Source organism: Sorex fumeus, unplaced genomic scaffold (genome assembly GCF_029834395.1).
Source record: "Sorex fumeus unplaced genomic scaffold, SorFum_2.1 ptg000116l, whole genome shotgun sequence".
Classification (NCBI taxonomy): Eukaryota; Metazoa; Chordata; class Mammalia; order Eulipotyphla; family Soricidae; genus Sorex; species Sorex fumeus.
In genome coordinates this window covers 3692636-3698269 of record NW_026606173.1, presented here as the reverse complement: position 1 = coordinate 3698269, position 5634 = coordinate 3692636, and positions in this window count along the sequence as shown.

The window sequence follows — 5634 nt, the reverse complement described above, 5'->3', positions numbered from 1 at the left end:
GGCTGCATTGTCGAGTTCTGGGAATTTTTCAGCAATGATTCGTTTAACCGTGGATTTTTCATTGGGATTGTTGCCCTGAGCTTCTGGTATTCCAATAATTCTAATGTTGTTCCTCTTGGAATTGTCTTCTAGGACTCTGATTCACTATTTTGAGGTCCCTTGCCATTGTTTGTTGTTGCCTGTTGGCTTGGTGCAGCTGATCTTCCAGCTCACTGATTCTGTCCTCAGAATCAGTAGGTTATTCTACTATTGAGGGAACAGACTGAGTTTTTTTATTTAATCTACAGAATCTTTAATTCGTGACATTTCTGTGCCTAGCTTTCCAATTTCTACTCTCATTTATTCCTGTATTTTCTCAAGTCTTTCTTTCATGTCCTCCTTTAATTTACTGGATATCTGTCTGACTGTTTCATTGAGTTCATTGAACATCTTCATGACTTCATATCTGAATTCTTTGTCAGAGAGGTCCCTTCGGTGTGTCGCACCTACAGAGGCTTCTGGACTCTTTTCATCGTCCTCCGCATGTGGTGGGAATTTGCGTTGTTTCTTCATGTTGGTGTGTAGGTATGGGTACTAGGTTTCTTGGTATGTCTAAAATACCTGCAGCTGCTTAAGGGGCCGCCTGCCTAAAATCAGGCCACGTCCATTTCTAACAAAGGCACGCCCACTTCAGAAGAGGCGACGCCCCCACCGGAACCGGTTGGGGGGAGGGGAGTAAAGACTGGGTGGAGAAGAAGACCAGGACAACTTGGAGGGTGAAGAGGAAGAGCAGAAAAACAAAGTTTTAAGGTCCTGCTATTTGACTATTGAAATCTTCTTCCCTCTTATTTTGCACATGATTTCTGTTTGTTTCTTGTGCTTCGAATTTGCCTTTTTGTTTCAGTATTTTTATTCATAATCTACAGTGCTCAGGTCTTAATTCCTGACAGTTCATATTAAGGTCCTTAGTAAATGCCCTGGCTATTTAAATTATTTTGCTGTACAACCAACTGTTTGCGTGGTTTTCTAATATATTCTTGCACGACAGGAGCAAGTGTTGGCTGAGGCTCACGCAGATGTGCCGTTTTAGGGTTAGAGTGAATCAGGACCCATAAGGGTTCAGGTCCAGTGGTAAAGAGCAGGGCTGTGTCTCTGACCCAACTGTACCCAGAAGTGATCTTGGTTCCTGGGACAGAGTGCCCAGGCTCAGGTTCTGTCCACCCTGCAAGAGAGTGGCTGAACATTTGTCCACTCTAAATCCCTGTGTCTTTCCCAGTGGAAAAGACACATTCCAGGCTATAGTTCTCAAGGGGTAGCACTTCTGCGAGCCTGCAGGGTGCGGGCGCTGGTTTTTGGGAGCCCTTGGGCTCAGAGTCAGCCCCTAGCTGGGCCTGTAGGGACTTTCCTGTGGTATCTAGGGAGGAATTTTGGAGTCAGAGAAGGCTGCCGTTTCCACCCCTGCAGCCTGGGCCCTAGCTCCTATCCTGAAGTTCAGCACAGATGCCAGCAAAATTTGCATCCCCAGAGGAGACAGGAGCTTCTGCCACTGTCTCCCTGAGGTGGGAATTTGAGCCTCTACCCAAGGGTTTGGCTGGTACGAGCTCAGGGGTAGGAGGAGGAGCTCCTCTCTGGTGCTCACTATTCTGACTTCTCCAGGTCTTTGCACGGAGTCTCCTGCTGCTCCTCAGAACAACAGTGGTGGGAGAAGATGGTGACACGGTCTCTGATAGACCGTCCCCAGGTAGGAGTCGAGGGACAGAATGACATGAGATAGTGCCAGGAGTGCCCGGGCTTCCTGGGCCATCTGTTTGGGGTTGTTTCTTTTCTTTTTTCTTTTTGTGTCACACCCGGCGATGCACAGGGCTTACTCCTGGCTCTGCACTCAGGAATCACTCCTGGTGGTGCTCAGGGGACCATATGGGATGCTGGGAATCGAACCCGGCTCGGTTGCGTGCAAGGCAGAAGCCCTACCCGCTGTACTATTGCTCCAGCCCCCAGGGCCATCTGTTCTGAGTTTCTTTTGGACAGATTCCAAGATGAGACTTCCGATCAGACCATCACATTCTGCTCTTCGAAGCTGCTATTGTGTATGTTTGTTTTGTTTTATTTGGCTTTGAGGCCGACCCAGTGGTGCATGAGGAGTACTGGAAGCTCAGTGCTCAATGATCATCCCTTACAGGTCTAGGTGACCAATGGGATGCTGGAGGTCGAAGGGTTTCATTTTAGGTTTTAGGTTTTATTTGGGTTATCACAGCAAAGTATTCTCACAATCATTCCATATGCTGCACTCTGGCATTGCCAGACATGTCGATTTCTGGGCATGCACTTATCTGAAGGAGAAAGAGCCAAGGATCTCTGAGGCTAGTAGAGCTGTTGGGGTCAAGAAACTTCTAACTTCTTTGAGAGGAATTTGGGGCGGCCCTGAGCAGTGAGTTCCTACAGGCACACATGTCCGTACACAGCTATGACTAGTTGTCTATATGAACTGTCGAGTTCTCAGTCCTAGTGGTCATGAGCTGTGGGGTTACAGCAGTGGGCAGGCAGTGGTTTCTGCTGTACCCAGGGATGGTCTTTGGGATCGTACAAGTCTGTGTTCAGGTGATCCTCTCTACAGTGATCACTGGACCAGTGGTGCTCGAATTGGACCTGGGGTTACCAGGAAAGGCAGATACATCCAAGAGCCTTCTGTATAATGTCCTCCCACTTTAGCAGATCCAGGTGCCTTATGTGATTTCTGGGGCCCGTCAGCCATGCGTGGAAGTTGGTTCATTCAGAGGGGAGAGGCCCAGCGACAATTTAGGACCCTGGGTCCTGGCCTCACAGTAGTGGGAATGAGGCTAAGATAGACTCTGACTCCTACCCTCTCCGTGTGCTGACTCAGGACGCAGTGACCTTCCATGACTTGGCTGTGAACTTCACCCCGGAGGAATGGTCATGCCTGGCGGCCTCTCAGCAGAAGCTCTACAGGGACGTGATGTTGGAGATCTACCAGCATCTGCAGGCTGTCGGTGAGAGCAGTATGGGGCCAACCGTGTCTGGACAGACCCACTTGGCCTTCCTGGGGTTGGGCCGTGGCTGTGTGTACAACAGTAGCTATCATTGTGATGGGCTGGGATGTTGGACAGTCGTGTGATAGCTGTTCCCTCCCTGGTTTTTTTTTTAGGGTTCACCTGTGGATAATCAGGGCTTACTCTCAGCTCTGTCCTCAGGAATCACTCTGGTGGAGTAGCAGGACCCTGTGGGGTGATTCAGATCAACCTGTTTCTACTGTGTCCATGGGAAAATCCCTATCTGCCCAATTATCGCTCAGGTCCCTTTAAATAGTTGCAGCCATTGGTGAATCAATTTACCTTGTGTACTACATGAACTTTTTGGTGTTTAATTGATTTTGCTGTTGCCTTTGTTCGCAGGCACAGTCCACAGTTCTCCTGGCTCTGTGCTAAAGGATGACTCCTAAGAGTGCTCAGGAACAGGGTACCGTGGACTGAAACCTCTTGGCAACTTAAAACATTGGTACCTCACCCCCAGTACTATTCAACCAGGCTCTCAAGTCAGAGGGTTTTTTCTTTTTCTTTTTTTTTCCTTATGGATAGGGATTATTCCTGCCTGTGTATTCAGGATCCAAACCTGGCATTGCTCCAAGACCATATGGGCTGCCTGGGATCAAACCCACATGTGTCTGCAATGCTTCTGTTCTATGTGCTGTACTATCTCTCCTGCCACCGGGGCTTTAATATTTCGTCTCTCAACTCATAATTGCTGCCCTATTTCAGTGCTTGGATTTACTTCTAATGGTTTTTGTGAGACTTCAGCAGGACTCAGGGTTTCCTCCTGGACTCTGCACTCAGAGATCACTCCTGGATGGCATGAGGGATCTTAGGGGATGTCAGGTATCGCAACTGGGTTGGCTTTGAGAAACTCCTGCTGTGCTCTCTTTCTGAAAACATTTTTCAGCTTAAAATAAGGTTCTCTTGCCACCTTTGGCCATTTCCAGATTTATTAAGCACTTAGTATTACTGAAATCCGTGATGAGTTCATGAGGGGCTCAGGAAACTCCATGTGGTGCTGCTCCAAGAGAGACAGTACAGGGAGGAAAGTGACTGTCTTGCAAGGAGCGCACGTGAGTTCAATCCCTGATCCCCAAGCACCACCAGCGGTGATTTCTGAATACAGAGTTAGGAGACACCCCTGAGCATTGGCAGGTGAGGCCCGAAACAAGACAAAAACCAACAACATATTGTGCTGATCAACCTCTTGTTGGCCATACACAAGGCCAGGTCTAGAGTATTGTGGTATATTCAGGGTCCACCTATTTCACTCTTAAATTGAAACCTGGGTCTTACCTCTCGATTAACTACAAATATGTGGCATTTTGGAAATGGACATTCTGCTGATGCCTTTCAGATATTTGCCCAGTTATATCAGGAAAACACGGGGATTTACCTGTCACCTTTTCCTTGTCTCTTATCCATGCCTCTGTCTTTGTCGAGACAGGGCACTCTGGTATGAAGCCTGCGGTCATTTCCTGGCTGGAAGGAGGAGCCCTGAGGTCGGGGAGGAGAGGCGTGTGTGCAGGGGAATGTTTGAGGACCTTTGCTAGCTCAGGCCCTGTGCAGTGTATGGGTGACCTGAGCATGCATGAAACACACTGCTGAGTCCGGTGGACTCCTGGATCCATGGGTCTGTGACACACTCATGCGGCTCTTCACTCCCCTGGACTCTCTGTCACAGAATGATCCTGTAATTTGCGTCCATGTCTTTGTTGTTATTTTTGCTCTCTGTCAGTCAATGAGATTCACCGTTCCTGATTCACCCCCTCCCCTATCTATGACTTACCTGATTGGATTCACAACCACGGTGTCACTATACCTGTAAAAATATTTTTAGACCTTTTTGTTTAAATCCGAATAAGTGAGCACATAACAGAGCTAGTTTGGATCTGAACTATAGTACATGGAGGAGTGCCTTGCATTGCCTGAAGGTGACCTGTTCAATAACCAGCATCACATATGGTTCCTGAACGTTACCAGGTCTGCTCAAAAACAAAAACAAAACCTAGTGTAGTTTTGCCAAGATCCTGACAATTTTCCACTAACCGGATTTTTTCCTTAGTGTGGGACTCTTTGGACTTTGAGAACTACAGAGATGTACTCTAAATTCGTGGCATCATTTTCCAACGTTTTTTTTTTCTGACAAGTTCTTGAATTGCATATTGTGTTAAGTTCCAGAACTGAAACCGTGGCTTCAGGATTTGGCATTACAGCACTTTGATTTGGGAATGAGGTCAGCAAGTACGAGTGCATTGGTAAGATTCGCTAATTCAGAATAAATATTATTATGCCAGCGGGATAGCTCAGTGGACCAAGTATGTAATTGTTAAGGTGGAGGGCTCGGCGTGGCAGGGAGGAATTCCAAAGCCTGATGCTTGGAGTAGAGGACCCTTACCTTCAATAGGTACTGAAATCAACCATGTATAAAAATACTGTGAGTTTTCATTTGCTTGACATTGGTAGTTGTTCACAATGCTAATTTGTGGGTCCTAGAGATAGTGCAGTGAAAGATATACTTGCTTTGCACAGGGATGGATATTCCATGCCCAGCAGTCCTTATGGTCTCCATCAAACCACAGAACTGATCCTAGATACTGCATGGTGT